At 33.9% G+C, this 20,312-nt stretch overlaps 1 long non-coding RNA gene across 1 annotated transcript; it reads right to left on the bottom strand.

The window, feature by feature from the left end:
- Nucleotides 1-9,252: 9,252 nt before the first annotated feature.
- LOC126765002 (uncharacterized) lies at nucleotides 9,253-10,768 on the bottom strand. The gene is made up of 3 exons (XR_007668219.1): nucleotides 10,743-10,768; nucleotides 9,561-9,965; nucleotides 9,253-9,487 (listed from the first exon to the last, which is right to left on the bottom strand). It is a non-coding gene; the product is annotated as an uncharacterized LOC126765002 (long non-coding RNA).
- Nucleotides 10,769-20,312: the final 9,544 nt, after the last annotated feature.

Genomic DNA, 20,312 nt, shown 5'->3' with positions numbered 1-20,312 from the left:
GCACAGGTCGTACCCCACAGTTGAATGCCATACATCCAAATCGGCTTTATGACCGCTTTATATAAAAGCACTTTGTTGTCTAGGCTAAGTTTGGAGTTTTTATTTAATAGCCAATTTAAATTTGCAGCTCTTATCTTCATGCAAGATATTTTACTAGATATATGTTTTCTCCACGTAAGTCTTCTATCTAGGTGAATACCAAGATAGGTTACTTCATTCGCTTGGGGTACTAAAATATTATTAATTTTTACTTCCGGACACATTTTTAGTCTAAGCGAAAATGTAACATGCTTACACTTTTGTTCATTCACATTTATACGTCAGTTGGCTAGCCATTCTTCGACAAACCTTAAGTGCTCGGCTAATATTTTTGATGCTATTATGTGGCATTTGTTACGGCTCACTAAAGCTGTGTCAACCGCAAAAGTTGAGGTCAATATATTATTAGCTGTTGGAAGATCTGCTGTATATATGATGTATAGTGTTGGGCCTAAAACACTGCCCTGTGGTACACCAGCCCTTATCTGTCTTTCATCAGATATGAAATCTCCCACTTTTACCATAAATTTTCTATTTTTTAAATAAGACTCCAATGTTTTATACAATTCTGAAGGTGGAATATTTTTAATCTTATATAAAAGGCCCTCAAGCCATACCTTATCAAACGCCTGAGCCACGTCTAGAAATATAGCTGAAAGGTACTCTCTGTGCTCAAATGCTTTTCTTATTTCGTTAGTAATTCTATTTACTTGCTCTATCGTGCTATGTTTTTCACGAAACCCGAATTTGTGCGTTGGTATTATATTATTTTCGAGGAGGAAAGAGTGTTGATAGCAACACTTTTTCAAATATTTTAGAAAGACAGGATAGAAGACTGATTGGTCTGTATGAAGACGGCTGTGTTAAGTCTTTCCCAGGTTTGTCTATCAAGATAATCTGCGACTTTTTCCATGAATTAGGATAGTGTCCGAGATTAAGAATTGCATTGAAGATCAAAGAGAGCACTTCTATGGCAATATTTGGTAACTCAATTAGCATTTTTGGGGTAATATTATCATATCCTGGTGACTTTTTTAGGTTTAGTTCTTTTATTATTCTAGTAACTTCAGAAGTAGAAGTCCTAATAGACACATGCGACTCGTTTGAGGTATTAGGCAAGGTTGGCAACTCAAAGTTTTTCTTTGGGCAATTGGGTTGAAATACCTTTTCTAGGTGATATGCAAAGCAATTTGCTTTATCCTCATCACTACGAGCCCAGTTACCATTCAACTGTCTTAGAGGCATGTTGGAAACTACTGGTGGCTTGCAAGATTTTTGGGCTTTCCAAAGGGAGTTTTGCTTGCTAGAATTTGGACACAATTTTTTTATATAATTTTCAGTGTTGTGTTCTTCTTCACGTTTAAGCGCTTTTTTTAACTTTCGTACAGCAGATTTCAGTTGAAGCAGAGTTGAAGGGAAGCGATTTAACTACCATCCCCGCCTAGCTCGCCTTTTCTCATTTACTAGTTTCTCTATTTCATTATTGGTGATCTTTCTAAAACCAACTGGGTTATTGTTTCTTTTTGGTGTTGCCAATACAGCTGCATTAGTTATTAGGTCATTAATTTCTCTTATATTTTCATCAATGTCTCTTTCTGTATTTATTTTGCAATCAATATTGATATGGCTGCTGATATTCTTTCTATACTTCAACCAGTTAGTTTTATATGATGTTAGAGAAACTTTTGGCTCAAATATCATGGGCTGTTCGTACAACTTTATTAGTACAGGAGAATGATCAGATGATAAGTCTGTACATGTGTCAGCTGTCATAAGCGATCTATCTACATATATTTTTGACTACAGCAAAATCTATTAAGTCTGGTATTTTTCTTCTATCACTGGGCCAGTATGTCGGCTTACCAGGAGATATTATATCCAGCTTATTATGCTTATTCATAATAGTGTAGTACAACTGTCGTCCTTTCGGATCAATAAGACGTGAGCCCCAGTACGTGTGTTTTGCGTTGTAATCTCCACCTGCTAGAAATCTTTGACTTAGTGTTCCAAAAAAGTCTTTAAACTCGATTTCTGTAATTTTAAAACGAGGTGGACAGTACATAACCGTAAGGTTTAAGTCACAACCCCGATTTTGGAGTGATATTGTTGTAGCTTGTAACTGTGGAGTAGCATGAGATTCTAGGGCATAGTGGTTTAAACGATTTCTAATCAACACTGCCATGCCACCATGCGCTTTTCCATCCGGATGATTTGTAACATATAGCCTAAATCCCGGTATATTGAAATTATTTTTATTTGTTAGATGAGTTTCTGAAATAAGCATTACATCTATATTCTTTTCAGACAGAAATCTGATAATCTCTAATTTATGTTGGTTAACACCGTTAGCATTCCATATACAGATATTTAATAAGCTCATTTTTTACATAATAAATTTTGCAGCATTTGATTTTGAGATTTTATTAAATCCTGGATCATGTTTTGCATTGTGGACATAAATTGTGTCATACACAGTGTAAGATTTATAATCATAGTTTCAATACCTCCATTTGGAGGATTTTGCGGCAGTTGCATTTGCACAGTGTTGCCTTTCATCACATTTTCATAGCTTCCTTGCATATTATTATTGTTAGAAGTAATGGGATTTGATCTTTTTTCTGAGGTTGCTATAATTTCATTACGCGGTGTTTGTAACATTTGGTTACGACGTGCTTGAATGCCCTGTGACAGCTTCGATTTCAAATCTTTATATACAGGGCAACCTCTGTAGTTAGCTGTGTGATTTCCTCCGCAATTGCTGCATTTTTTATTTAATTCTTCTTTCTTAAGGGTGCATTTTGAAGTGGGATGTAAATCACCACATACCACGCAAACACTGCGTAGAGTGCAATATGATTTAGTATGCCCATATTCTTGGCAGTTAGTACATTGTACCGGACCGTTTCTTTTATGTGGTTCTTCCACAGTTACTCTACGATGCAGCAAATATTTCAGATTATATATAGGATGGGTCTCATTTTTTTTAAGTTGATTCGAATTGGGCAACAGTTCAATTTTAAACATTGGCTGTGGTACTTTGTTTCTATTAAATATGTTTACAACAGTTTTAAAACCAAAACCGCATTCTTCCAATGCTTCTTTGACTTCACTGGAGTCTACGGCGGACTCTATACCCTTAATTACAACAACTAGGCCCTTAGAGCTCTTCAGTTGATACGAATAATAATTTTTGTTTTTATTTGACAAAAAATTAACAATTTCCATGAAACTTTTTTCAGTGTAGGTCTGAATTTTTGTTTCGTCTATATTGCCTTTTTTCAAAGGCACTATATGAAAATTGTTAGTACCTACAATTTTGCTTAATTCAGCAACGAGAGCATTACTGCTACGCTCGCACAAATATATTTGGGGTGGTTTGGCATTAACGACTGTGGTGGTACCCTTCGCATCGTCGTCTGAACCATTGCTTAGTATGGCAAATCTGTTGCCATTTAGGATTTCGGGCTTTTTACCATTTGGCATGCCTGGTTGAAATTTCTTGGTATTGACCGCTGATTTAACTGGACTTAGTTTCCTTTTTACGTTAATATAGCGATCAATACCAGTCTGAACAGACGGCCCTTTTTTGCTTGGTACATTCTCACCTTGCATTTTGTTTTCCTTTACTGTCCGTGTGCTTGCTGGTACTTGCATACTGGTTGCTGTCAGCGCATTTGTTGTTGCCCGTTTGCTGTTCTCTGCTGCTTCTGCTGACTGCGCTTGCTTACTTGCTCTTTCGGCTGATCGCTGCGATGATGAGTCATCGCCGTTAATTTTGTTTTTGCCAGGAGTTGCTGTTGTTGGCTCGACAAAGCTAAAGTAGGCATTTAAAGAATGGCAAATCTGTTGTTTACGGCCTTGTTGGTTCTTTTTTTGTTTTTACTTTTTGTTTCGTGCACAATTTGTTTATGTTTAAATATAACAACTTGTGTGCACTGTTAGCTATTTGTTTATTTTTTGTTTTTTTTTAATTTTTGCTTTCATGCGTTTTAATCACAGAACTCACGGAGCGAATTAAAAAAACACGTCCGTACACTTGAACACTGTAACAGACACAATGAGATAGTGTAATTGCAAAATGCAAAGATTCAATTTTATTTACAGTTATGGTAAGGTTGCTATGCGGAGGCTGTCGTTAAAACCCCCATTCCTAAAATGAATCGTCCCCGATTCACTGTTATTTTGAGTTAATTTATATATTTGATCCAAAAGAGCATTATAAGTGATTTCTTGAAATTGCGTATTTTCGATTGGTTTGGGAATTTCGCGAGATTTTTTTTAACTTTAGCATTAAGTATGTTATGAAAATTATTCCCAGACTAAAATTATGTACCAAAAAAATTAATTTACTGTGATGTTCTTGTTCCGTTCTGCTAAAATATTTATACCCATTATCTAATTTTAACAGTTTATTAGTTGTTTCAATATATTCTAAAATTTCAAAATTATTTATATGGTTACTTTTAAGATAATTCCAAATTTTTATTTCTTTGTTTTCATAAGTTTGATTATTTATGACAGTATAATTTTCAAATGTTGTTAAATATGTTTCAACTGTCTAATTTTTTTCCTGAAACTAATATCGCTCCTGGTTTAATTGCTTCGATTTGCAAGTTTTTTTCTTTTAATTTATTACATTTTCCTTGTTTTTTGTTTAAAATTTCTGACAAACATGTGCTTTTTTATTTAGTTTGCTATAGGTTTTTGAAATTTCTGTGTATTATGTTCTGGTCAATAATAAGTTTACCATTTAATTGAGCTATGGCTCTTACATCATAGTACTTACATGTTAGTTTTATTTTAGAGTATTTTATATAAATTATAATTATGTCTCCTTTTTGGGCTATTTTGAATTTAGAAATGTCCATTAAATCTGTTATGGTTATTATAACGTGTTGGTAATATGTTATTATGTATTTTTAGTTCATCAAAATGTAAAATTGTTGGATTTAAAATTCAAATTTTACCAAAAGTTATTGCTTTTAATAAATTTTGCAGTTCATGAATAACATATTTAATAATGATTTTCCTGTTTGTTGTATCACCATTAATATTATTTACTGTGTCAGTTAATTCAGTTATTATTTTAAACATTTCTGAATTTGTTGTGAATTGTTAATTGTTATTTATTACTAGTTCGTCCAATTTGTCATTAATTTTTACAAAGTCGTCGTGGTCTGGTGTACCAGCTATCCATTTCTAAAGCATTCCTAATTCATTATTTTTTGCCTAAAATGGTTTCTTTTAATTGTTCTAATAAGGTTTTAATTATCAAAATTTCTGATTCTGTTTCCTGTGTAATAATTCCTAGGCTGTCGTGATTTTGTTCGTTATTACTGTAAAAATTTCTATTTTCGTCTGCTATTATATTTCCAAAATAAGATAAATTAGTAATGTGAAATAGGTCCCGTATTCCTCATAAATGGAAACATCTCCATTTTCGATAAGTACGTAGTCTTGTCGGGTATAGTATATAACATCAGCGGCTGCTGAGCTAATTAGTGCATATTGGAAACCTATAATAATTATGATTTTATATTCTCTTTATGAATAATTCTATTTCTATTATTAATTCTTATTTTATTCTCTAAATTTTCCTTACCTTGCTGTTTTCTTTATCTAGGTTGAAATTTATTTCTCTCTCCTATTATTTTCTCGTAAATGATTTGGCCGGGATGATATTGCTTATCTGATCTATGTTTATTATGAACTTGCATTTTCTCCTGTGGTTGCTTTAAAGTTGTTGGCAAATTTTCATGGTTTATTTTATTATAAAGTACTTCATTTGGTTTAAAGTTCGTTACTGAATGTATTGTTGTATTGTATTTTTGCGCTGCTCTAAGTATTATTTCTAAATTACTGACAATATTGTATTCTTCTTTTATATGTACATCTAGCTATTTCAATTATTGTTGAGTGGACTCTTTCAACTTGTCCGTTAGTTATTCTGTGACGTGGGTTACAAAAAATAATTCAATATTTAACCTATGCATTAGGGACTTAAATGTTGGTGTGGTAAAGCTTGGTTCATTGCCTAAAGTAATTTGTTTTACATCTGTGAAACTTTGAAGCAATTTTAAAAATTTTTCTTCGATATTTGATTTATCTTCTACATATATGTTTTAATATTAAACATTTTGAATAAGCGTCTACATATGTGATAAATTTTATTTTGTGTGCGTAGAAAATGTCCAAATGAAGTTGTTCCCCTTCTTTTTCTGGGATTGGAGCTTTGCCTATTGGTATTTTCTTGGGATGGTGATCATATTTATTTTTATTGCATATCATACAATTTCGAAGGTATTCTTTCATTCTTTTCTTCATTTCTGGCCAGTAATATAATTTTTCTATTTATTTAATATTTTCATTATAGCTTCGATGAGCTCTATTACGGGTTTGTTCGATTAATCCGGACTGATCTTCTCTATTAATAATATCCATTGGAAAAAGTTTTGTAAATACAAATATGTTCTGAAAAGTTTGTTTGAGAGTTTCCTGAACTTCATGCAAATCTTCAACAGTGCAGTGAATCCCCGTCACTAGCTTTGGCTGAATATATGTATTCTTTCAAAATTGCTAATAAATTTTCTACTGTATCAAATTCTATTAAATGTGTTTTATTTCCAAAGGTTTCAATTAACTCATGGACCGTAAATCTGTTCTTACACGATATTATTTGTTGTTTAAATTGATTTATGGGTTTTTGTGTTTCTTGTATTTGAACGGTTTCACTACTCTGTGCTGAATGTTGGGATTCCTAACTCTGGGAATCATCGGAAATGTTATATAATTCAAGACGCGACAATGCGTCAGCTACAATATTGGATTTAAGGGATTGGTATAAAAATTTTGGAGAAAATTCTTCTATAATTGCGTGCCATCTTTTCATTTTTGGATTAGGATTGCGGGGTGATAAAGCAAATGTTAAGGGTTGGTGATCACTGATCAGTATGTATTTACAAATTGGTTACACCATAGAGGTAATTTCGTAGATTTTTTAATGCCCAACCAATGGCATAAAGCTCTTTTTCATTAGATGCATAATTTCTTTCTGTTTTATTAAGAGTTTTTGAAATGAAAGTAATTGGTTTACCCCCTTGCGATAGTACCGCACCCATTGCAATGTTAGATGCGTCGGTAGTTAACACAAATGCTTTTGAGTAGTCAGGCTGTATCAATTCTGTTTATTTCTGCAGTTTATTAGGATATTCTAATCCCACTCACACCCGCGATGAAAATTCCAAATTAAAATACGCGGGTAATTGGTTGTACAATTTACTATTAATATGTCTTATATTTAAAATACATTTCAATTATAAATACATATATCTAAATGTTATCGGCGGCGTTTATTTAATCGCACTGCGAAATTGTTGCTAAATCGGGTAGATCGCTTACAGGAACCGGGTTGAGACGAAATCTGGTGTATGGTGCGTTGACGCGGCGTAGTATAAAGCGTAATGTTGTGCAGACGGTTTGTTTAGAACGAATTGGGTCTCCCATCCCGATGTCCATCCTTTTTGTTAAGTGGGTACAGGTATGGTGAGTTGTGTTGGTTTTGTGTGGGGATGTAAGTGTGTGGTGCCATCGGATTTGGTGTATTGTGAATTCTTCCTAGGGTGCGCCAGTTTTTCCCGGGTAGAGTGGGGGGGAGCCTTAACTCATTTAAACATCCTGGGCATATATATTGGTATATATAGTGTTATTGGTAATTGTTACAATTTTTTTTTTAATGATCGGCTTATTAAGGATAACTACTCCACGCCTGGCTCAGGCAGAGAACATAAAACATAGAGAAGGTGCAAATTGAATTCTGTATGATGTTCGATTGGACGGCTAACAGAATTTATAAGATTGAAGTACGGAATTCACCATTCTCGCTGCTATTTAGCAGAATTGAGCATGTGCAATGGCAGAAATACATATACATATGTAAAGCGACTGAGAATAAATAAAGGCAATTGCTTTGTAGAAAAATATACAAAATATACAGTCACACAGAGAATGTAAACAAGCATTCTCTGAGTGGCATATGCATGCTTATAGTGAATTATATGAACCATTGTCACATATGCGTGATTACTTTGGTAAAAATGGTAAAAATTGTATGTGATAAAATTAAACAAAAAATAATTTTAAATAAATTATTATTTCAAAAATTATAATAATTTCGTCTATTATAAAATTAACTTAAATGTGCTCATATAAACACTTCCATTCATTTCTTCCATTTCTTAAAAAAATTAATGACCTTCATGAAATATGCATATTCGCATTATTTCTTTATCATTTCCAAATTCGTAGCAATAGAATTTCTATGGCATATACATACATATGTATATTATTTCATTGGCACATTTGTCTGTATGTTTACGAACGCAAATATGAGCCAGAGAACATTAAACATTTTTTGGCATCAACGTTGTCACGGGCAACCAAGAGCAAAAAAAATAAAGTAATGGCCGCCGATTGTCACCGCTTCCCTTGCCGCTGTAACATCCTCGCCAACAAACGTGCGTAAATATGTATGTATACGTATGAGCATGAATACATATCGACGCAGATTTTTGCGAGAAGCACCAGAAAGTTGTGCAATTTATGATTTTTAGCTTTTGCCATCGTCGCGAAAAAACGACTTGTTGACAAAGGCATGCTCGGGGAGAGGTTACGGCCTCTGTTTTTATGAATGAAGCGAGATCGCTTGTGGAATTTGCGTCTGCGTTTATGAATGAAATCGTTTTTGTTGTAAAATTTACTACACTTGTTCTTCGCCAATTTGGCTGCCATATTGACTTGTGAAGATCAATTTTTGTTGGTGACATATTCATATGTGTACGCATATGTATGATTGTATGCTTGTGCATTATTTGTTCAAGTATAGAAATTTTGTTCAAGTATAGAAATATGCTTTTGTAGAACATTTGTTTTCGCAAACATACAGACAAATGTGCAAACGACATAATATATGCATGATTGTTTCGCATTTTGCTTCTACGCCGGTCAAATTTCTATACAAAAATCGACTGAAATGCATGAGAAAATAAAATGGACAACTAGGGCAAATAATTTTTAAAATTTTTATTGAAAATTAAAAAAAAAATTAAAATACATGTACATAAAACTTATTTTAATTTATTAAAGACTGAAATGAAAAATAAAAAGAAAATTCATTTTATTAAAAATAAACATATAAAAGAATATAATTTTAATGAAACACGATTTTCAGAATTTGTCTACCCACAACCACAAATTCTCACACAACCTAATCAATAAAGATTAGGTCTTTTTCACCAGCTTTTTTCAAAGCTTGGCTCACGTGTTCATACTACTTACTAAATTAATAAATACTAATTAACAATAACTAATACTAAAACTACTACTACAAACTATTTACAACTTAATTCTACCCTGAAAAAAATAAAAAGAACATTATTAGTTTTTGAAGAATCTGAAATGAGAAGAGAGAAATGCATTTTAGTTATTAATGTAAAGTATTTATATTGTATTTGTATTTCATTTACCTTTTATAACACGGAAGTTGCTAGAAAAATTAAATATGGCCTACAATCTACTTATGTTACCAGTTTCTTTAGTTTCTCTCTTTTATTGTAATATCTCGCCCTAACTTCATTTTTGTAAGACTCTTCCTGCTGCTGTAAACAGTAAAACTGTTATTAAAAAATCTAAAAATTGGTGCCTGTGCTCGAGGCAATCTCCAGCCTCGCTGTACCACTCTGGGTATTTTTGTTCGGTAATTGTAGTAATCTGGGCTAAAATCATCGATTTTATACCCACTCTGCAAGAATTTTCCTTAAACAAATCTTTTTAGAGGCTCATTTGAAGGCGGCTTATCTCGAAGACTCTATCATTGGGATTAACCAGCCTTAGGTCATCCGCGCTTTTATAATTTTTAGACCTTATAAGGGCTTCCAATGAGGCTTGTAGAGAGGTATCACTCTTCCTCATTAAATATGCACATTTTTCGCATTTTAATCTGCAGAAAACCTTCTGGTATATTGCATATCCAGTATAATAGCGACGAACCTGTATTTCTGCTGGTTTTTCGGTCTGAGCAAGGTGCTCATCTGGAACATATATTTGTTCCACGGCAAGTTGCTCAGACGGTTTTAAATTTTCTTTAAGGTCGTCTTCCTGGCCAATATTCCAATCAAGGTTTTCATCGTCGTCTTCTTCGCAATTGCTGCCTGTTTGCGAGAAGTTGCGTCGCAATATATGCATGGATACTAACCTTGCAACAATATATTGCATCTCGTGTGCTGATGGATGATTATTACATCCTAAATTTGCCGTATCTTATAAAAAAAGTTTTCCAGTGCATCCTGGTTCATTCTCCCTAAGAGTATAAAGGATACATTCGAATATTCTTCGAATATATCGCCGTTCAATGCAATCATTGTATTTATTGTTAATATAAACGAATCGAGGCATATTATTTGGCTGTTGGGCTTTTTAATATTCCTTATGTACTGAATGTGATCTTTTAATCTATTAATTTTTTCAATACAACCTCTTTGTATTGGTCGTCTTCGCTCATTTGGATTGCAAAGCGTCTTGCAATCCAATTCGTCGAAAAGATCATTCATTCTTTTCACCAGCAGTTGGGTTGCTTTGGCGCATTTTTTTACGTGCTCATCGGAGCCAAACAAATTTTCCTTTATAGCCATATCAATTGCCGCGGCGACCGAATTGCTAAATACTTGTGTCGCTCCTGACACTGACATTTTTTCTAAATTTCCAGGGTACACATGCGAATAGGTTAATTTAGGGCACATTTTAAAATTAACGTTCGCCTGGTCTATGGCATATATTTTACGCACAACTTTAAAAGTTGTCAGCCCATCTTGCGTTTCAACGTCATACTTTAAGTACATATTAAGTACATTTTATTAAATGGCAATAGTCAAACATCATATATATTTTTCTTCCATTATGAAAGAAATATGGCTTTTCTGGTGTAGCGCCTACCAGTTGCCTCAATTTGACATTTTGTGCACCTTGGTCGCACACTATTGACTTAATTTTAAGTCCGATTTCTTCTGAGGCATTTATATTGCTCTTGAGCATATTCAACAAATTCTCGCTTTTGACGCCATCTTTTGCCACATAATAGGAAATCACATATTTCCATTTTGCGACTATGCCTTTCAACATAAAGAAGCAGCACTTATTGCCGATCACGCTTTCCCGGTGACCTTCTCCATTATCGGCGATAATTTTCAAAGGTGCACCCATTCTGGCCATACCTGAGCCAGAGAACATAAAACATAGAGAAGGTGCAGCTTCGATGTCGAACAATTTATAAGATTGGAGTAAGGAATTCACCTCAAAACTTCAGAATTCACGATGTTAATGTTAACCTTTTTAACAGTTCTCTCACATACTCAAACAGAGAATATGAAAAGAAGTAAATATATGTATTTTCGGCATATAATGACATGGCTTATATGCCCAAGCAGAGAATATGAAGAGACAGAAAGAAGAATTTCGTTTTGCTTTTCGTTTATATTTTATTCCATTTTGACAGCGAAAAATGTGTACAAAATACACCTCTCACATAGAGAACATAAACAAATTTTTTATGTTCTTGTCTCACATGCCGAAGAATATGAAGAGACATAAATATACATATGTATGCATGCCCATGTTGATACTCCCAAACAGAGAATATTGAAGAAAAATAGTATATTTGATATTCCATAGGAAAGGTATGTATGAATGTATGGAAATATGTATGTATGTAGAACTTTTATTCATTATTTGTCAATTTAATCTTATTTTAAAATAATTCATTTTAAATAAATAAAAGATTTACTTAACATCATTATGATATTTTCATGATTCATGTAAGCTTTCAACCAGGGAATTCCTTTCATACGCAATGTACAAATGTAAGGAATTTCGTATTGACGTCGGCATTTCTATTTCTCATACTTCAATTTTTGCTTTCAATCAAGGAATTGCTTTTATGTACATACATATGTGCAATGTATGCCTTTGCGTTTTGCCGTCGGCATTTCCATATTAACATGTAAAAGTAATTATGCATTTCTTTGTTTCGTTTTGGCCCAATTTTGTATATTAAGACAAGTGTCAATAATTGCGCCAAAATCAAATAAATATTTACATATCACTTACCAGGGAACCTGTAAAAATCTTCTTCTTACATGTTCTTTGTATATATCATATGTATGTACATAAATAAGTATTGAGCTTTACACACAAATGAAAGTAACCATCCTTCTTTCTCCTACTTTTATGTATATTGGCCCAATTGACAAGTGTCGATAATTGCGCCAAAATAAAATATATTATGTATTCATATGTAAATATGTTTTAAACTTTACATAAAATTGAAGTGTCAATAATTGCGCCAATTTTCATAAAGTTGGAGATTTTGTGAAGTGCGGACGGCTTTTTTCTCAGTCGTGTTATTTTTAAAAATCGAAATAAAATGCCGAAAGTTCGTAAGTGTCGCGTGCGCGGGTGTGAGAGTACCAGCGGTGGGGTACTACGTTTATTTAGTTTCCCAAATGAATGTGAGTTGGCTGAAAAGTGGAAGGAGAATCTAAAAATTTCTCCCACTGACCACGTTCCAGCCAGCAACTCATTCATTTGTGAGAAACATTTTCAAAAAGAGGCAATTGGCCCAAAAATGCTTAAAAGGAATGCAGTACTTACATTGCATCTGGGTAAGTGTAGTTCTTTTTTATCTTGGGGGTGTTTATTTGAGTGTAATATTTGCTTGTGGGTGCCCTTACAAGTGCATGAGTGTGTTTGATGATTTGCGGGTGCACACACAAGTGCGTGCGTGTGTGTGTTTTGATAATTTGCCCAGCCAGCATTTAGACATAAAAATAATCGTTTTGTGAGCGTTCAAGTCTGTGACCTTTACAAAATAAGAATATATTATAAATATAACAATAATAATAACTTATCCTGTGCAAATATGCTGGACTAAATCTTTTAATTTCATCTTTAACAAAAGGTATATTCAGAACTGAAAAAAGAATGGGTTTATTTGTTATAAACAAAGGCGCTTTTGTAATTAATCTTAGACTTTTCGATTGGTATCTTTGTAGAATTTCAATATTTGTATTACAAGCAGTGCCCCAAAGTTGAACACCGTATGTCCATATAGGTTTTAGTATAGGTCTATGTATATAATAGTAATTTATTTTCAAGACATAACTGCGATGTATGCCCAAGTAGCCAATATCGTTGTTTGGTTTTTATTTTTAATTGTTTATTTTTGGCTGGTACGTGTGTGTGCTTAATTAAATTTCCTGTGGGTGCATTTAATATTTAATATTACATATATGTATGTATGTACATATGTATGTACATACACTTATATTGAAATTTAGTATTTATTATATATATTTTATATTTATCTTTATATTTATTTAAAATTTTTTTAGATGAGGCCCCAACGCAATTATTTCAACCGGTGCGCCCGTACAAAAGTTGCTGCGTTAGCAACTGTGCCGGTGGAGCAAAACTTTTTACGTTTCCTAAAACGGAAGTTGCTAGAAATAATTGGGTTAAGGCCTGCAATCTTCAGTTACCACCGAAAAAACATTTATATATATGTGAAAGACATTTTCACAATAAAGATATCTCGTCAAGGCGCATTTTGAATGAAGCTCTTCCTGTGCTAAATTTAAAATTTGAAGTTGACGAAACTAGTCAGCAATCGCCACAGTGGGTTTTACCGCCGGTTGTTCAAACATATGATGTTTTAAAAACTGAGTGTATGACATATCATTTCAAGAATTTGAAAAATATTCCCGCCTTCATGAAATAGAAATGAAGTGCGAAGATAGTGAGAATATCACTGTTCGCGACAATGAGCATTACGCTCGAGTAGCTAGGGGTTTTCAAAGTAATTCTTTGAGGCAAATGAAAAAGATTAAAGAGCTAAAAAGGAAAGTTTTCCTGTTGACAAAAAAATGTCAAGCTCTGGAAAAAAACGTCATAATAACAGGCGATGCTAATGAACATGCGATAACATTCGCAAAGATGATTTTAAAGACAAAAAACTCCTACGATGAAAAGGAGAAATCAATGGCTTTAAACATCAATTATATGTCGACTAAGACATATAATTTCATGCGCGACGATTTGGGGTTTGCATTGCCCCACAAAAAAACACTTTTGCGTTGGCGTCCGATCCGGTATGTCTGCCCCGGTATCAACGAAAAAGTCTTGAACAATTTAAAAAAAATTGTTCAAGACTTTAAACCAGAAGAACAACTGCCAACTAATTTTCGACGAAGTCTCAATCAGAAAAGATCTGACGTACAACAAAGTACGAGATATGATTGATGGCCCTGAGGTTAGGTCTTTTAAATGAGAGGGATCTTGCGAAAGAGTGACCGTGAATTGCGAACGGCTTCATTTCGAATTTTATTGTGGTAATTTCCATCTACTTTTTTGAAGTGGAATGTTAAAGTTTTACAACAGATTCCCACCAACTACCCTTATGAGGAGCGCTTATGTAGATGCGATAAGAGCTACCTTTGTTTCTGGTAAGTCTACGTGCGTCACAGTAACGCATTGGGCATATAGTGTACTCTTAACCTTAATTTTGAGTATAAATAAAATTATTTTTTATTATTTGAAAATTATTGGGCACTAGTTTATGACAGGTGTCGAATTTTCGGCTTTTTGAACCATTTTATTATATGTAATATTTCAGCGGCTGTGCATTAATTTGGCAAGTAGTAGCCTGCCGCCGCTTAAAGATTTATTCAGGATTATGTTTTTTTTTTTTCATTATTAGCGAAAGCCACCCTGCGTGGTCGAAAACTAGCATATATTTGAGTTTTTAATATTGTCAGACTGAAGTCTGACTTTGTTCTTTTCTACCAATATGTGGGGTATTTGAAACTTGTGGCTCTAGTGATAGTCGTACCACGTACCGGCCATTATTTGATCGAGTCGTTGTGGCTCTAGAAGAGGCTTCACAATACTGATTATTTATAGTTTTATTTGATAGGGGAGGGAGTTTTCTTATCTCTCGAAATTTCTTCAATTGTGAATTGAAGCATTCGTTCGAGGTTTCCTCAACTTGAGTTGATATGGTGGTAATTGGTTCTGAAATTGGTCTACTTTGAGTTTCGCTTTGTAGAAATCGAAATTTTTGCGCCTTTGAGCAGCATGGCGTTTTTCTTTTCTGTATTTGCTTTTGAAGTTGAATCCGTGGTTCTTTTTGTATAAGCGCTTCTTTGGGGTGAGATGGAATAAATTGTTATATGTAACATTGAGTGATGTCTTTTGTGACATTAGATGCAATTGAATTTGCTTTTACAATTTTTATATGTGTGCGCATGTGACAGGCAATTTGTGTAAAGTCTTTTTGACCAGACAAAATTATTTCGTTCGTTAACTTTTAAGTTTTTAAACTTCTCGCAAGATATAAGTTTAAGCCTTCTATTACATAGTTTGCATAAGGTATGTTTTCTTTATTCAGATGTGAACGATTGCGTTTTGTGAAAGTTTTTTTTTGAATTGTGTTTGTTACTAGCTTGGGGTCTATTTAAGCTTCTATTTTAGTCGTGTTTAATGTTCGTAGTTTTGATTATTTTTTCTTCTACCCTTTCCGCAATTTCATATTGGGTGTTGAGAAAATCTTTCATTTGTTGCCACGTTGGGCACTTTTTTCGTGATAAGAGCGATTGCTCCCATAGAAGTAACGACTTTTCTGGTAATGCGGCGGTGCAAATGTTTACTAGAATTGGGTCCCAGCTGTCTATGGCGATATTTTGTGTCGATAGAACCGACAAACAATTTGAAACACTGGATTCTAGTTTGATGAATTCTACACTTGTTTCTTTCTTAACTTTTGGCAAGTTTATTAGTGTCGTTACTTGTTTATCGACCAGTATTCTTTCATTTTCGTATCTTGCTTTTAGAACTTACCAAGCCAAATTGAAATTATCGTCATTAAGAGCGAACCGTTTTACTATTATGCCTGCTTGACTTTTTATTTTGTATCTGAGGTGATACAATTTTTGTGCTTTCGATAGTTGCGGATGGTTGATGTAAACGGCTGTAAACATGTCCCGGAAGGACGGCCATTCTTCATAACCTCCATAAAATGTTTCTGTGTCACATGCGGGTACCTCGAGGTGGATGCTTGAACTTGCCTCTTGATATTGTTGCATTTGTGGCAACTCTACTCTACTGTGGGGAGTAGGTGCAATTGCTTTTATTAGCTTTAATTGATCGGAGATCATAGCTTTTGTTTCTTCATATTGGTATAAGCAGTTTTCGTAAATATCGTACGCCGATGATTTAAAACTTTGTGGCAGATCTGAATTGTCAGAATCTACTATGGCGTCATGAGCCGCTTGGAGGCGATTCCGAGTTTTCATGAATCGGTGAAGAGGCAAATCTAGTGTAGTATCTTGTTGAACTGTCACTTTCTGAAACAAATCTAGCAACCTGTTTTGAGCATGTAGCTCCAGGTATACTTTGATTTTTGTTATTGTTCATTATTTTGGTTGTAAGTAGAAATATTTTTTTAAAATGAAATAAAGGTTTCTTTTGAACTGAATACTTTTTTAAGTATATAAACGTTTTTTTTTGTTTGTTTTTCGTAAATGACGGATTATTTGTTTTATTAATACCGTTACTTATTAACTTGCTATTTAAATTTATTTTTATTTTTTATTTTATTTTTATTTTAAATGATTTGTTTTAAGCCGGAATATTATTTTGAAGTATTTTCTATATACGTATATAGGCACACCCTAATAATTGGCTTGTATGTACTCGTTTTTGTGCAATTGAGAGCTCGCCAAAGTGATCAATATGCTTTGTACATAGTAAGTATGCACGAATTGTTTGTGCTAATGCATGTGGGCAAAGAATATGCTGTAATATTTTTGCCTTTTTCCCAATTCTGCTTATTTTTGTTTGACAAAGAACAAGTGAGATTGCAGAATAGATGCCCATGTGGACTTTAAAATAATTTTTATGTTTAAATATACATACACAAATGTATGCACGTATGTATGAGTGTATATTGTTCAAGTTAATACTTTTTTGTATACCCGAGTTTTTTGTATGGTTGTTTTCACAAACTAATGTACCTATATTTAGTGAAAATGATTTTTTTGTATTCGTTCCAACAAACGTAATTTATGAGTTTAACTTAACCGTTCCGTTTAGTTATTTACGGAAAGTTACGATTACCTTTTTTTTTTTGAAAATTAATTAAAATTAATATTTTTAATAATTTGGTACCCAGTGTAGGGTATATAAAAAATGCAAATTCTATGCCGTATGTAAGCATAAGGTACACTTCTATATTTTGCAATAGAAGGAGAACACGAAATGGAATTGAAAAAAGTTATTTTCCTTTGTGCTCTTATGTATGTATGTATGTTCGTACGTAAGTAAATATGCATTGCAGTCCTGCTTATAACTTTATAAAGCATAAGGGGTACTGCCGGAACTTTGTAACCAGTAAATATTTGAATTATTCTTAATTTTTGGTAATTTGGTGTGTTTCAAGTACGAAAAAGTAAGCTTCTATATACGGATACAAGGTCTGTAGCAAAAGAATCAGGACTGTTAAAAAAACAACAAAAAATTCATATTTTTCAAAAGTTATATTTTTTTAATCAAAGTAGTTCCCTTGTGCTTCGATACAACGTTTAGTCCGGTCAATTAGCATTTCAAATGAGTGTTTGAGGTCATTTTTAGGAATGCTCTTGAGAATATCGGTCGTCGCCTTTGGATAGCTGAAATATCCTGAAACCATTGTCCTTTCATGGGCAAATGAAGTTTTCCAAATAGGTAAAAATCACAGGGTGCCAGATCAGGTGAGTAGGGTGAGTGAATAATGGTTAATATGGAGTTTTTTGTCAAAAAATCAGTGACAAGCGCAGACCGATGACACGGCGCATTATCGTGCAACAGGCGCCAGGACCCTCCCTCACGATATTGTGGTCGAGCACGACGAATGCGTGACAAAATACGTTTCATAACACCAAGGTAAAACACACTCTCCGTGTACAATACCCTCGGAATCGTAAAAACAAATCAGCGTTGTCTTTATTTTTGACTTCTGAAGACGACCGACTTCTGATCGTCACTGAAGTCCTCACGACCTTCTTGAAATCGCTTAAACCGCTGATGCACATTACTATGGGATAGGCACTGATCACCATAAACTTTTTTCATCATTTGAAATGTTTCAGTAAACGTTTTCCCAAGTTTAAAACAAAATTTAATATTTGCTCCTTACATTTTACGACCGATGACCAAAAGCTGCTGTCACTTTTATCTTTTTATCCAATTGTCTTAAAATTTTTACGAAATGTCAACAAGAGATCAAACTTTTTATTTCATATAGGTACCCACCAAGAGGTAGCGCCACCAGAAAAAGTTATATTTAAAAAGTTTTGTTTCTTTTGCGACGGACCTTTGTATATGTATATTTTGAAATATCTATACTGTTCACGGTATTTCGGCTTTACCGTGTTTGGTAAAATTATATTGGGTTGTCAAAAAAGTTTTGCGGTATTTTTATTGAATTTTTTTTTATTGAAATTATGAATTTTTGATAGCTCATGCCCAGCTTTTGACCGATGCTACGGCTGCTACTATGCCGGTCTCTTTCGACCAATTCAGCGATTTTATCGCAATTTTCGACGACAGGCCTTCCGGAGCGTGGCACATCTTCGACATCTACACCAGAACGAAAACGTTGAAACCATCGTTGTGCGGGGGAAATGGAAACTGTATCGGGTCCATAAACTGCACAAATTTTATTGGCGGCTTGAGTAGTACTGTAAAATATGCCGTATTTTCTCTTTATTTTGCTCCATGTTTGCGACGCTATAACGAACGACTTAACAGAAACGACAATCAATCAAACACGTGTTAGCGCGTGAAATGAGCTTTCCAAAGGTATAGCATGGCCCGATGCGACGAATAAAACTAGAACTACGCGCTTTCAGCGCCAACTAGCAAAAATACCGCAAGACTTTTTTGACAACCTATTATTATCTTTGTATATATCAAATAAATAAAGGATATAATACGCTCACTGTGTTCCAATAAAGGTTTTTTTGGGATAATGTGGCTGTATATACAAATGACTGTGCATTTGGAAAAATGCCTTTGCTCCTCTCCGAATGTTGGTTTGCCCGTTCACCTTGTTCCAATTCCTGTTCTCCGCCTGGCCACCTCCTTGCGCTGTTAGGTTGTTTGTATGTTTGTACATATGTATATTTGTTTTAATGTTCGCGCCCGTTTGCTTCGTTTTGTGTTTGTTTTATTGTTTAGGTATTTTTGCTTTTCGCGCCCGGTTTATATTCTAAGTATTTTATTGCTTTTTGTTTCTTTCGCCCGATGTGTGGGTTTTTGTTTGGTTAAATCTTTTAAATTTTTGATATTGTTTTGTTAGGTTCACTGCACTTTTTTTTTTTGTTCACCGCACAATTCCTTTTATTTTGTGTTTTAAACTTTCCCGTTTCTGTAGTTTTTTCGTCACCACTTTTGGTTATGTAATACATATATGTATGTGTATCTAAGTATGTACATTTATGTACCACTAAATTAAATAAATTTATACATATGTACATACTTATATATATACACTGCACTGTTCCGTTTTTTGTTTTTTGTATTTAGTCCACTCTTTCCACTGTTCTTATTTTTCTTATGAATTTATGTATGTTTTATTTGACAGTATAATGTGCATTTTTTTGCTTACATATATTATGTGGCTGTTAGTATATAGTGCCTGTCTTTAAGGCTCGAAGGACCATGTTTATTTCCGCAGTTTATTAGGATATTCTAATCCCACTCACATCCGCGATGAAAATGCCAAATTAAAATACGCGGTTAATTGGTTGTACAATTTACTTTTAATATGTTTTATATTTAAAATACATTACAATTTTAAATACATATATCTAAATGTTATCGGCGGAGCTTAATTAATCGCACTGCGAAATTGTTGCTAAATCGGGTTGATCGCTTACAGGAACCGCGTTGAGACGAAATCTGGTGTATAGTAGTTGTGCAGACGGATTGTTTAGAACGAATTGAGTCTCCCATCCCGATGTCCATCCTTTTTGTTAAGTGGGTACAGGAGTGGTGAGTTGTGTTGGTTTTGTGTGGTTATGTAAGTGTGTGGTGCCATCGGATTTGGTGTATTGTGAATTCTTCTTAGGGTGCGCCAGTTTTTCCCGGGTAGAGTGGAGGGAGGCTTAACTCATTTAAACAAATTCCAT

This window comes from Bactrocera neohumeralis, unplaced genomic scaffold (assembly GCF_024586455.1).
Source record: "Bactrocera neohumeralis isolate Rockhampton unplaced genomic scaffold, APGP_CSIRO_Bneo_wtdbg2-racon-allhic-juicebox.fasta_v2 cluster10, whole genome shotgun sequence".
Classification (NCBI taxonomy): domain Eukaryota; kingdom Metazoa; phylum Arthropoda; class Insecta; order Diptera; family Tephritidae; genus Bactrocera; species Bactrocera neohumeralis.
Note: the sequence above shows the minus strand (reverse complement) of the source record. Positions and strands in the feature narration are given on the sequence as shown.